Raw genomic sequence first — 14,787 nt, 5'->3', positions numbered from 1 at the left:
AAGCCAAACTGTAAAAAAATATGGATTGTCTGTGTACATTTCCTCAAACTGTGCAGCTGTGGTGGGCTCTGGGTGACCTTTCGACGTGCATAGATCTTTGGAAGGTGAGATCTGTGAGTCCCACTTCAAACACTGAGCGGGGGTTGAGAAACCCAAAAGTCTTAAAATTCTGCAAGCTATACATTTCAGGAAGTGCATTCATTAGCTCTCAGAGCCATTTGATGTGCAGACAGGTATTTTTAGGCTGCGATCCTATGCACGCTTTTGTTATTTGAAATCGGGGGTTTGCTTCCAAGTAAACACACACAGGATTGCACCAAGTAAACACACACAGGATTGCACCCAAAACTGTCGCGGCTTCCAATTGGCTGCAGGAGCTTCCTGCACTCAAGTAGAAGCCACATCGGATATTCGGCTTCTGGAAAACGTTCACAAACACTTCTGAGTTTGGCAGCATTCAGGAGCCGATTTATTCTACAATTAAGCCGTTAAGAATCAAGGTACCACTGCATGTTCATTGCATTTTTCATTGCTGACTTCCTGGTACATCTTTTTCCTACTCAATTGGCCTGCTTTCAAAATGCACATTTGCCTCTTTTTATCCATCACTATTTTAGCATGGGACGCGGGTGGCGCTGTGGGTTAAACCACAGAGCCTGGGACTTGCCGATCAGGTTGGCGGTTCGAATCCCCACGACGGAGTGAGCTCCCGTTGCTCGGTCCCTGCTCCTGCCAACCTAGAAGTTGGAAAGCACGCCAAAAAGTGCAAGTAGATAAATAGGTACTGCTCCGGCGGGAAGGTAAACAGCGTTTCCGTGCGCTGCTCTGGTTTGCCAGAAGTGGCTTAGTCATGCTGGCCACATGACCCGGAAGCTGTACGCCGGCTCCCTCGGCCAATAAAGCGAGATGAGCGCCGCAACCCCAGAGTCGGCCATGACTGGACCTAATGTTCAGGGGTCCCTTTACCTTTATTTTATCAAGTGCACCACATGCACATGTTCAATAACGCATGAAAAATATCCAGCCCATTGAAAAGGATGTATGATTTGTGCTGGGCTGCAAAGCCCAATGTACAGGCTGCAACTACTACCGAAATAAATTTATGCCAGTTGGAGGTGAAGTGGAGAGCCTCCTTCTAAAAGTGAATGGATAGCACTTGGCTTTTTATCGATCGGGTTATTTTAAGGCTTAACAGCTAATAGCCCTTTCCTTTTTAGGCTCAGAAATATTTGTTCCTTTTTGCAGATTCCACACATTTGCTTCTTGCTATTTAAGTAGCAGAAGTAATTATACACATTGATTTTCTTTCCAGTGGCATTTGGGTTGTTTATCTTTAATGGAGGGGGGAGGGGGGGAGATGAAGGGATTTTACAGGAAATGTTCCCTAGAGAACAGTATGTGATTATTAGAAGCAGTAAAACACTGGAGCTTCAGAATATGTCAGACTTTTGGCAGCAGACACAGGGTGCCACTTCCAAGAAAAGGCCACACTCGTTGTTTCCAACAGTTCCTGCCTAGTAGAAGGTGTGGATAACCTGTGGCCTTTCAGATGATGCTAAGGACATAAGAACAACCCATTGGACCAGGGCAATGGCCTATCTAGTCCAGCATCCTTTTCTCACAGTGGCCAACCCAATGCCGGTGGGAAACCCATAAGGATTGTTGGAACTCCCAACTCCAGCCTCAGCCAGCATGACAAATGGGCAGGAATTATGGGAGTAGAGACGCAGATTCTTGAGGCCTTCCAGAGCAAGGGGATGGAAGAAGTTCTCTTCCTCCTCTTGTGTTAGGTAAAGGACCCATAACCATTAGGTCCAGTCGTGACCGACTCTGGGGTTGCGGCGCTCATCTCGCTTTATTGGCCGAGGGAGCCGGCGTACAGCTTCCAGGTCACGTGGCCAGCATGACTAAGCCGCTTCTGGCAAACCAGAGCAGCGCACAGAAACGCCGTTTACCTTCCCGCCGGAGTGGTACCTATTTATCTACTTGCACTTTGACGTGCTTTCGAACTGCTAGGTTGGCAGGAGCAGGGACCAAGCAACGGGAGCTCACCCCTTCGCGGGGATTCGAACCGCTGACCTTCTGATCGGCAAGTCCTAGGCTCTGTGGTTTAACCCACAGCGCCACCCGCACCCCCCTTTTTTGTGTTGCACGCTTCTGATTCAGTTGCCACTTGAGTCTTTTTTTAAAAAAATGTGCAAGAGTATTTCAGGACTCCCAATTTACCCTGAGCAGTTGGGTTTGAAAGGCAAGGAACATGGTCAACTCGTATTTCCCACGCTAAGCCCAGTGGAGGAAAGTCTGCCTAAAACTGTAATAAGTAAATAAACTCCAACTATGTCTCTCTAAAGTAGGTGAGATTGCTAGTAAGGTGAAGGCTTACTGGGAAATGATATGTAATGAAATGAAAAGGATGTTTAAAGTAACTTTCGTAACCAAAAGAACCAAGAAGCTTTTCTCGTGGGAATTATAGGGACAGAACTACCTAAAATGTATAGAAACCTATTCATGTACAGCGGCAAGAATGTTACTTGCCCAAAAATGGAAAGATGAAGGAGTCCCAGCAGAGGAAGAATGGATACAAAAACTTATGGAATATGCAGAAATGGTGAAACTTGCCGGAAGAATAAGAAATCAAGATAACAAACTTTTTATAAAGGAATGGAAATGGTTTACTGAATATTTGCAGATAAAATTGTCAAAACATTGGCAGGATTATTGTAATAACCTGCAGTTTCATAAGAGCATATATTTAAAGAAGATGAATAAATGAACAAATTAAGTTAATTTGCTTATGCAGAAGATATTAAAAATAAATTTAAGGAACCGCAGAAAGTGGGGGGAGGAAGTCAAGTTTTGAAATGTCAAAATGATTGTAAAATAAGTGAAATGTATAAATCTGAAAAGTATATATATATTTTTAAAAAGATATTGCTATCATCTTTCCACCTTGTATACTTGGATGGAAAATGCATGGAGGATAAAGACTATCAGCGGGCAACTAGCCATGATGGAATTTCTAGGCTTAAAAATCTTTTGTTAATTCCTGTTCTGTACTTAAACCTCTTGAGGTATGGGGTCTTTCTTTCTTTCTTTCTTTCTTTCTTTCTTTCTTTCTTTCTTTCTTTTGTTACTTCTGGAAATAGTGGTGATCTAGAGAAGAATTGGGACGTGGGTGGTGCTGTGAGTTAAACCACAGAAACTAGGACTTGCCAATCAGAAGGTCGGCAGTTCGAATCCCCGCGACGGGGTGAGCTCCCGTTGCTCGGTCACAGCTCCTGCCAACCTAGCAGTTTGAAAATACATCAAAGGCAAGTAGATAAATAGGTACCACTCCGGCGGGAAGGTAAATGGCGTTTCCGTGCGCTGCTGTGGTTCGCCAGAAGCGGCTTCGTCATGCTGGCCACATGACCTGGAAGCTGTACGCCGGCTCCCTTGGCCAGTAAAGCGAGATGAGCGCCGCAACCCCAGAGTTGGCCGCAACTGGACCTAATGGTCAGGGGTCCCTTTACCTTTTTAGAGAAGAATGGGCTTTTGATGTTTTGGCAATCAAGTGGCCCTGCCACATACCTTGTCAGAATTTGCTAGATAACCCATCACTTTCTGTTACAGATAGGTAGCCGTGTTAGTCTGCCATAATCAAAACAAAAAAAATTCCTTCCAGTAGCACCTTAAAGACCAACTAAGTCAGTTCTTGGTATGAGCTTTCGTGTGCATGCACACGAAAGCTCATACCAAGAACTGACTTAGTTGGTCTTTAAGGTGCTACTGGAAGGAAATTTTTTTGCCATCACTTTCTGTCATTGGTTAAAGTCATCACGCTATCTGGTCCTGCTAAGAGGTGCAGCAAGTTCTCTGCACTTCTCGTACACGTGGAGCTGCGGAGAAGGAGCCATATAAAAACCATTAAAACCCATATAAGCTGCCAGTATTTATGTAGGTGTGTCTTGACCATCTCTGCAGCGGCAACAGTGAGAGACAGGGGCTGCAGCGCTTCGCTTTCAGCTTACATTTGCCTTTTTATTTTACTTGCAGTTCAATGTATAAGCTATTAAAAAGCCCTGTGATGACATTTTCTGTATCTGACAGCTATACAGCGATGCTTGTGAAAAATTAAGGAAGTGGGACTGTGTTGAAGAGGGATATTCCCCAACGTGGCGCCGTTCCTCCAGCAGAGATCTCAGATTTGGAACCTGTCACACTTTTCACATTATTGTCAGGCTCGCAGAAGCCAGAATCCCTGCGGATTCTGCTGGATTTGCACCATATATCTGAAGGCTGAGCGCTGAGGCAAAAAGCAATGTTGCAGAGTGAAATTAACCACTGAAATGGATGGCGATAATAAAAATAATAATTGCTACCAATGTTTGGGAAGGACGTTGGGCAACATCTTATTCTGGATGCATCCAATTGGACATTGTGTCTGATGTTGCTGGACTAAAGAAGGACTCTCTAAAGAAGGTCTTTCCTCCCACCCACCCCCACCCCCAGGTTCAAAGGCTGTGTGGCTAGTTTAGGATCTGGCAAGCCTAGCCTCAGAAAATAGCCCCAGGAGAGACCACCATTGAGGTCAATGAGGATGTTAGCTTAACGAATTTTTGAAGCAAAGTAGAATTAAAGAACCTTTTAATGAGGGTGAAAGAGGAGAGCGCAAAATATGGTCTGGAGCTCAACATCAAAAAAACCTAAGATCATGGCCACTGGTCCCATCACCTCCTGGCAAATAGAAGGGGAAGAAATGGAGGCAGTGAGAGATTTTACTTTATTGGGCTCCATGATCACTGCAGATGGTGACAGCAGTCACGAAATTAATAGACGTCTGCTTCTTGGGAGAAAAGTGATGACAAACCTAGACAGCATCTTAAAAAGCAGAGACATCACCTTGCCGACAAAGGTCCGTATAGTTAAAGCTGTGGTTTTCCCAGTAGTGATGCATGGAAGTGAGAGCTGGACCATATAGAAGGCTGATCGCCGAAGAATTGATGCTTTCGAATTATGGAGGAGACTCTTGAGAGTCCCATGGACTACAAGAAGATCAAACCTCTCCATTCTGAAGGAAATCAGCCCTGAGTGCTCACTGGAAGGACAGATCCTGAAGCTGAGGCTCCAAGACTGGCCAGCTCATGAGAAGAGAAGACTCCCTGGAAAAGACCCTGATGTTGGGAAAGATTGAAGGCACAAGGAGAAGGGGACGACAGAGGACGAGATGGTTGGACAGTGTTCTCGAAGCTACCAGCATGAGTTTGACCAAACTGCGGGAGGCAGTGGAAGACAGAAGTGCCTGGCGTGCTCTGGTCCAGGGGGTCACAAAGAGTCGGACACAACGAAACGACTAAACGACAACAACAGCTAAAGAAAAGTGAGGAGGGGACTGGCCCCTCTCAACTTTCATGTGCTGAGACTGGATTTATATTATCCAGTTGCCAGCTCCCCCAAAGAAGAACACGGACATTACAGGTGTACCATGACAGAAATATCCGTACAATTGTAAGTCACACACAGAGAAGCTTCAAGAAATCAATAGCAAGCACACCACCACTGAGGTAAATATGGTGCCTAAAATAAATACGTACTTAATGTGACAGGGATACTAGTTCCCCACATGGCGGAAAAACACATTTCCTGTCAGATAATGTCAATCACATTTTTAGGCGAATACCAAACTTCTGCTGGATTCTTTACGAAGAGTCACCTGAAATGGAAATGGCAGGATTCAAATGCCCCCCCTTTTTTTTTATCTGTATATTATTTTTCTGGGAGGTGATCTCTGATCCTGAACCTTTGCTGCTGTGTGGCTACACTCATTTGTGAAAAAGGCTTTGGGAATAAACCCTGAGGAAAAACCAGTACCCACTGCCTTGCAGGACATCTTCAGGAGAAGAAAAGGCTAAGAAAACCCTACGCTAATTGGAGTGGAGGCCCACAGGCAGTTGGATGGTGCCTTTTACATCTCCTTCCAGCCAAGCTGCTGCCAAACATATTGCTTTGCTTTCCTTTGAATTGCATCAACAAGGCTGAGGGGGTGTGTCTTGTCATCTGAGCACCCCAGGACCTCCTTACGCACTGCCCAGCCTTGGACCCTGGAGAGGTCACTTTGGTGCTGCCAGCACAGCAAAAACCACATGGGAGGCAGCAGTTATGAGTTACCAGTCTCTGCAGCCACAGCAGATGCTGTGATTCTACAGCAGTTTGACTTCAGCCCCGGAGGCCCACTCCATTGTCTCTAGGGATGCGGGTGGCGCTGTGGTCTAAACCACTGAGTCTCTTGGGCTTGCTGATCAGAAGGCCGGCGGTTCAAATCCACGTGACGGGGTGAGCTCCCGTTGCTCTGTCCCAGCTCCTGTCAACCTAACAGTTCAAAAGCACACCAGTGCAAGTAGATGAATAGGTACCGCTGTGATGGGAAGGTAAATGGCGTTTCCGTGCACTCTGACTTTTGTCATGGTGTTCTGTTGTGCCAGAAGCGGTTTAGTCCTGCTGGCCACATGACCCGGAAAGCTGTCTGAAAGTGAGATGAGTGCCACAATCCCATAGTTGCCTTTGACTGGATTTAACCGTCCAGGGGGTCCTTTACCTTTCACATTTTTACCATTGTCTCTCAAGACAGATGCCCACAACAACTGTTATTTTGCTGTGTCTTTTTGAGACACTTCTTTTTATAAAGCGACTAATGTGTCATAAAGGGACGCATGTGGTGCTGTGGGTTAAACCACAGAGCCTAGGACTTCCCAGTGAGAAGGTCGGCGGTTTGAATCCCCGTGACAGGGAGAGCTCCCGTTGCTCGGTCCCTGCTCCTGCCAACCTAGCAGTTCGAAAACACGTCAAAGTGCAAGTAGATAAATAGGTACTGCTCTGGTGAGAAGGTAAACAGTGTTTCCGTGCGCTGCTCTGGTTCGCCACATGACCCAGAAGCTGGCCACATGACCCAGAAGCTTTACGCTGGCTCCCTTGGCCAATAAAGCGAAATGAGCGCTGCAACCCCAGAGTCGGTCACGACTGGACCTAATGGTCAGGGGTCCCTTTACCTTTAACACGTCGTAAATCATAGCAATAATGCACCATAAACAGGACTGCCGTGGGTTTTAGTGCTTTGTCGAGAAGGCTATTCTTATGCTGCTTCTGCCGAGATGAAGGGAGAGGGCTCCACCAGTGAAAACCAAGCAACAGGGGCTTCTGGTTTCATTTAGTCAAGTCTCCCTTGTTAAGGAAAGGCCAGGAGGGCTTGGAGCAAAATATTACAGTGAATAAGGACAAGGGCCAGCTTAACTTGGTTTCTCTGCTGAGACAGGAAACGTTTGTCCGAGCACGTGCTGGAGACCTCTGAAGGACCTCTGGAAATGCAGCCACGTTGCCCATTCAGTCCCTTTCCTCTTTCATATAAAGGTGGGGAAAAGAGAGAGAAGGAAACGAGGACATTATTTTATGCCGCGGAATGAATGAAGCAGAAGGGGAAAACCTCCAGGGACATTCCTCTCCCTGTCCACTCACATCTCTTCTTGAAGAGAGATACAGTGTTCAAAGAACAGTTAAGCTGAATGCTGGGGATTTTGGTTGGAGTGCCACTCCTCCCTGGGATCTGCCTTTGCCATGCAAAGTTGGCTTCGGGCAAAAATAGCTTGATTAAGCAGCGACGAACAGCCAAGGCATCCTTTGCCCCTGGGCTGCCAGCCACCGATGGCCCTAATGAACACTCACAGACGCTCTGGAAGTCTGTTAAGTGTGTTAGCTACGACAGAGCGGAGAATAAGAAGAAAAACCTGATGGCAGGCTGCAAACATATCGCCTCTTCACCCACACGAGGAAATGCTGTGTTTTCTTTTGTTTTTAATACAGCGGGATCTGCGAGGGAGACTCTATACACAGGCATTGTTTTGTACGCAGCTGCGACGGTCAGCTGTGTATCCCGAAAGAGGCTTTGTGCTAACTCTGGCAGCACATGATGTCCATAGGCGCCGACTCCATGGGGCCTGAGGGGGCCCGAGCCCCCTCAAAAATTCGTTTGGGGGGGCTCCGCCCCCCCAATAATTTAAGAAAATTATTACCGTATTTTTCCGGCATTCTGCCTCAGGGTCTTACTGCCCACCCTGCTCTGTTTCCTTGCTGTGTTTGCTCAAACGGAACAAAGAGCAGGGAAAGCCCCTCCCCTCCAGGCAGAGGGAAAGCAGAGTGTGTCTCTGTGCTCCGTGCAGGAGGGAGAGAGAGAGAGAGCGCGCGAGCTGGCTGACTTGGGTGGGTAGGTGAGGGAAAACTTTTGCCTTCCTTTCCTCCCTCCTCCTGTTATACCCCTCTCCTGCATTCTTAGCCAGCTGCTTCTCTGCACACCCCTCTCCTGCTCCGTGTCCCTTCTGTGTTTTTCCTTCCCTCCCCACTTAAAATGTGGTTAAAAAGCATGGATCCACATGGATCCTCAGGATCTTTGCATTGGGTCAGCCCAAATTCACCATCAGATCACATAGCATGTCCATGGCTACAGCCTGCCCCCCCCCCCCAAATCACGCACCCACTGTTGCCTGGGGCTGCAATGGTGCAAAAATGTGGTTAAAAAGCATGGATCCACATGGATCCTCAGAATCTTTGCATTGGGTCAGCCCAAATTCACCATCAGAGCACATAGCATGTCCATGGCTACAGCCTGCCCCCCCAAAATCACGCACCCACTGTTGCCTGGGGCTGCAATGGTGCAAAAACGTGGTTACAAAACATGGATCCACATGGATCCTCAGGATTTTTGCATTGGGTCACCCCAAATTCACCATCAGATCACATGTCTGTGGCCACAGCATGAAGCACAAAAATGATACATCCACTGTTTCATTTAGAATGTTTTTTTCCCTTGTTTTCCTCCTCTAAAAACGATGTGCGTGTTATGGTCAGGTGCGTGTTATAGAGCGAAAAATACGGTAGTTATATTATGCTTTGTAAAATCACAAAATTATGTTGGTATTTTTTATTTTCCTTGTTTGATGATAGTTACCTTTTAAAATACATTCAGTAATGAGTTAAAACAAATAATTATTACGGTAGTAAAAGAGGCGGCGCGAGTAGTTTTGCTTGGTGCGTGCGACTGGCCCAGCCCCTCTTTCCTTTTCCTCTCTTCTGCTCTCCCGCCGGGCGCCTGAGGGAGAGTTACTTAGCGGTTCTGAGGAGCCGCTGTTGTTTCGGCAGGGGAAAAACCGCCGCCCGCGAACCGCCGAGCTCCCTCTCTCTTTCCAGCCTCTCTCTCTCTCTCTCTCTCTCTCGCTATGGCCAAGGAGGAGGAGAAGCCCTTCAGCCAGTCTATGGCCGAGTGGCGGAGGTTCATCTACAACCCCAACAGCGGCGAGTTCCTGGGGCGAACGGCCAAGAGCTGGGGTGAGGAGGGCGAGCGAGCGAGCACGCGCGCGCGGAAGGGAGGGGAGGGGGCGGCCGGCACGAGGGGCGGTGGGAGGCGAGGCGCGGCGGGCACTTGCCTTGCCCACCACGCATCTCTCTCCTTCTCGGTCTCTCTCCCTCCCTCAGCTGGCGAGGGGGCCACGAGGCGGGCGGCAGCAGCAGCAACGGGCCGGGAGCGGATCTTATAAAACTTCCCGGGGCAGGACCCCAGTATGGGCCCCCCCAATATTTTTTATAAGTCGGCGCCCCTGATGATGTCCGAAGAAGCAGAAACAACTCATTTCCCCTCCTGAACCTTGCACACTGCACTGCCCTGTTTCGTGCAAATGTCGAGGTTGCTTTCGGCACCGGGTGATTTTGCAGTGGCATAATCTCACAAGCGCGGTGGCCACTTCCAGAGAGCAAGCAGAAACAGGTACCCGTAGAGAACGGCCCTTTTAAAAAACAGAAATAAACTTAGAGGACATTCTGAAGTACTGTAGGGTCTGTGACTAGCAGCCCTGAACCAAATCTACTGTCTGCAAGGAGGGGCAAGCTAATCCTCCCATTGCATGCAGAAGAGGCTAAAAATTGGACAGGAATGGTAAGGGGCTTACAAATTTTAGATTGGGGGAACCCAGCGCCAAAGACTCAGGGTGGTCCTCTGAGGCAAAGGTAGCTGCTGGCAAGCTTTTGTGTTGTGTGGTTGTATAACTCTGATTCTGACCATTGGGGTTCTCTGGTGACCCAGATGACCCTGTGTAATGGTTCTAGGGGTTGCTCGTGCGTAAGTTTCCGCCACTCCTGGCTAGGTTACCTGGTTGAACCCTTTCTGTCTGGACAGCTCTTCACTTCGTGGCTGTCTCAGTTGCTGGCAGTATCCGTCCGTGGGCGTTTCTTGAACTTCTTCCAGCAAAGAAGTTCTTTGAGGCCAAGTCTCCTCCTACTCTCCCTGCGCAGAAGTCTTCTGCACAGGGAGGGTGTGAGCAGCGGAGGACCCGTGCTCTCTCCGCTGGTCTCCGGTGAAGAGTCCTGGAGCCTCCTCTCCGATTCCCCCATCTGCCCCCCTTCTCCACTGGTGTTACGCTGTTTTCCTTCCCCAGCAGATGGGCTGCCTCTCTCCCTACTGGGACCCTCTCCGGCATCCCCCTGGAGCCTTCCCTCCGCCTCTAGATCCGATGGCAGTTCCCTGACACCCTGTTTCTGTTATCCATCAGAAACAGAGCTACAGTGGTACCTCGGCTTACATACGCTTCAGGTTACATACACTTCAGGTTACAGACTCCGCTAACCCAGAAATAGTGCTTCAGGTTAAGAACTTTGCTTCAGGATGAGAACAGAAATCGTGCTCCGGCGGCGCAGCTGCAGTGGGAGACCCCATTAGCTAAAGTGGTCTTCAGGTTAAGAACAGTTTCAGGTTAAGAACAGACTTCCAGAACAAATTAAGTATTTAACCCGAGGTACCACTGTAGTTCCTTATGTGTCTTGTCTGAGGGAGGGTGGCAGCGAAATAATGAACCTCTTCAGTGTTCCCCTCCCAGTTGTGAAATACTATTTTCAAGGAGGCTGCTGCCAAAATTGTCAGCCCCAGGCATTTGGATCTCGATTTGGTTTAATTTATGGCCTATTTTCTTATAGTACAGTGGAGGAGGGTATTTTTCCTTGCTGGTGAGGAACACTTGCAGTATGCATTATACCTGGCTTTATGGTTTCTGTCTGTTTCACGACATCTTTCCATTTTAACTTACTGTTAAGTCACTTTGGTGGGACGCGGGTGGCGCTGTGGGTTAAACCACAGAACCTAGGACTTGCCAATCAGAAGGCTGGAGGTTCGAATCCCTGTGACGGGGTGAGCTCCCGTTGCTCGGTCCCTGCTCCTGCCAACCTAGCAGTTTGAAAGGACGTTGAAGTACAAGTAGATAAATAGGTACCGCTCCAGCAGGAAGGTAAACGGTGTTTCCGTGCGCTTCTTTGGTTTCGCCAGAAGCGGCTTAGTCATGCTGGCCACATGACCCGGAAGCTGTACACCGGCTCCCTCGGCCTGTAAAGCAAGATGAGTGCCGCAACCCCAGAACCATAGAAGAGTTGGAAGAGACCCCAAGGGTCCTCTAGTCCAACCCCCAGCTATGTGGGAATATCTCTGCGTAAGCATGTATAGGATTGTGCTGTAAATGTATCATATGGGCTGTGAGCCTCATGATAGTGCTTCATAGTCTCTTGAGTCGATTTTAAGCAGCAGATCGCTACCCTTCCCTCAAACACGTACAGAAAACATCAAAGTGAGGAAACTACTCTCATTTTGCACCTCTCCTAAACTGGACGCCACAGTGACACAGCCATAGAAATGCAGTTGTGTGCACTGTATCAACACAAATAGGGCTTTTTTCCTCTGTAACTGGGGAGAGAGGGGAACGATTTAGAAAAGCAGCAGGAAACCAAAGACAGAACATTTTATGAATAATTATATGCCCACAGGCATTCGAGAATACCAATGGAACAGTATTGTACAGAACAAACAGGACAATATTTTCAAGGAGGCCAGAACCATCTCAGTGCTGAACTCGTCCAGTGCAGGAAAAACACTTTCAAAAGTGGTTGAAGACGTCCCTTAAATCTAAGCACTCACTGAACGGCCACTTCTCAGATTTTATTGTGTTTCAGGATGGTCACTGAGAGGTAGATGTGCTTTATTGCTTAAAGTACACTTATAGGGTTGCTTCCAACTAAGGCGCCATACACCCTTCACCTCTAAAGGACATTTGAAGCGCATTCCTTCCTTCAAAGCATTCTGAACACTGTTAGGTAAAGGGGACCCCTGACCATTAGGTCCAGACGTGACCAACTCTGGGGTTGTGGCGCTCATCTCGCTTTATTGGCCGAGAGAGCCGGCGTACAGCTTCCGGGTCATGTGGCCAGCATGACTAAGCCACTTCTGGCGAACCAGAGCAGCGCACGGAAACGCCGTTTACCTTCCCACTGGAGCGGTACCTATTTATCTCCTTGCACTTTGGCGTGCTTTTCAACTGCTAGGTTGGCAGGAGCAGGGACCGAGCAACGGGAGCTCACCTCGTTGTGGGGATTTGAACCACCGACCTTCTGATTGGCAAGTCCTAGGCTCTGTGGTTTAACCCACAGCGCCACCCGCGTCCCTCTGAACACTGTTAATTAGAGTACAAAAATGATCAGTGTACCGGAGAGGCAAAACTGAGCGTGATACGCCTAGGTGGACCAATGACCTGACTCAGAACAAGGCAGCTTTCTAATGCTCCTGTCCTAAGGATCCATGCCCAGGAATGGGGAGTCCAGCCAGTGGTGTAGCGTGGGTTGCCAGCACCCGAGTCCATGCAAAGGTATGTGGTGTTTGGGAGGGAGGGAGAAGGGACAAAGTACACATACACATTCAACTGCCTAATGGCATCTGCGCCACCCAGCGGATTGTAGCTGCGGAGTCATTCCCTTGTCTGGAGAAGGCACCTCCTGGTTCACGTGGATCAGTTTTCAACTGAGCTCTGTGTTGGAAGTGTGCAGCAGTATTGAGGCAGCGGTAGGCATTGAAATTTCATTCCCCTAACCATTTTGTAAGGGACGCGGGTGGCGCTGTGGGTAAAACCTCAGTGCCTAGGACTTGCCGATCGTATGGTCGGCGGTTTGAATCCCCGCGGCGGGGTGAGCTCCCGTCATTCAGTCCCAGCTCCTGCCCACCTAGCAGTTCGAAAGCACCCTTAAGTGCAAGTAGATAAATAGGTACCGCTTTATAGCGGGAAGGTAAACGGCGTTTCCGTGTGCTGCGCTGGTGCAGGCTCGCCAGAGCAGCTTCGTCACGCTGGCCACGTGACCCGGAAGTGTGTCCGGACAGCGCTGGCCCCCGGTCTCTTAAGAGAGATGGGCGTGCAACCCCAGAGTTGGACACGACTGGCCCGTATGGGCAGGGGTACCTTTACCTTTACCTTAACCATTTTGTGCCCGGGGCAACTGCCCCTGTGCCCCCAATGCTAAGCCACTGAGTCAAACTTCCATCAGCCCCAGCCAGTACGGTCAAAGGTCAGGAATTATGTGAGTTATAATGGAGCAACATTTGGGGGACCACGGGTTCCCCGTCCCTGATCTGGTCCTCCTCCTAGGAAACTCAGATGAATGAATGAATCCTCTAGGGTTGTGGGGGAGATGAGGTAGGATGAATCTATAACTCGTCTCCATTATTCGTTACACAGGTACATCCAGGATTTCCCAAACCTGCCCATTTCCTGTTTGTTTGAGACATTTATGTATTGCCTCTCAGTAAAAACTCTGGGATGGCCTATAACAAACGGATAAAAATAAATAAATATCAAGAAAGAACAATAAATATAAAAACAAACAGCAATTGAGAACAGGTCGTAAAATTCAGCAGAATGGGTTTTATTTATTTCCTTCCATTTATGAATCCTGTCCTATGGAACATTTCAAAGTGCCAGGACAATAAAAGCATCAGCAATATTAAAAAAACACACCATTTCATATATATAAAACCAATTGAAACAATTTCGTGTACCAGAACAATTTCATATCCAATACAGATGCAGAATGGGATAAAAAATACCCACTTAAAAGGCTGGTTGAAAAAGGAAAGTTTTCAATAGGTGACAAAAAGGCAACAGAGATAGTTCCTGTCTGATATTTCACAGAAGGGAGTTCCAAAGGGGAGGCCCTGCTACACTAAAAATGCAGATTCTCACATTGTATGGAACAGACCTTCTGAAGGCAATGGTATCTACAGGAGAGATACCATCCCTGCAGAGCATAGTAATTTATTGGGCATATAAGAGGCAACACAATCTTTTAGGTATCCTATGTTGGGATACCTAAATCGACACAGAGTCGATTAAGGTTTGGCAGACAGCCAGAAGGCAATCTGAAGGAGTAAGTCTGTCTGGTGATAACAGAGACATGGAGACTGCTCCCTGATTGGCCAAGCTGTCTCAAGGGAGTGATAATTAATGGCCTACTAACTGGTAGTTCAGGAGTTCAGTGTTCGTGTTCAGAGTTCTGTGTCAGTGTAGGAGTTGTGAGTCGTGTCAGAGAGAGCTAGCCAAAGATCCGTGTTCTGTTCCTGTAAATAAATTATATAATAAACACCTAACTACAAGTTCCTGGTTCCTGCTTCGTCTATCCTGTCTGCAGCCAAGTCGCCAATTGCTTCCGTGGATTCTGCGTGTACTCTGCTAGGTCTGGCTAAGGTCCTGCAACTAGTCAGAAAGTTGTGAAACACCAAATAGGTTTTGCCTATATCCTACACCCAAGCTATATAGGACTTCGCATGCCAACACCAGCACCTTGAGCTTAACCTCCCAGCAGATTGGTAGCCAATGAAATTCTTGCAGCAGCAGCAGAATATGATGATGGGGTCTGCCCCGTTAGGGGCGGCGTGTCTTGTTTTGCTGCCTAAGGTGAAACAGA

Source organism: Podarcis gaigeae (assembly GCF_964106915.1).
Source record: "Podarcis gaigeae genome assembly, chromosome: 3".
Lineage (NCBI taxonomy): Eukaryota > Metazoa > Chordata > Lepidosauria > Squamata > Lacertidae > Podarcis > Podarcis gaigeae.
This window is presented reverse-complemented; position numbering follows the sequence as displayed.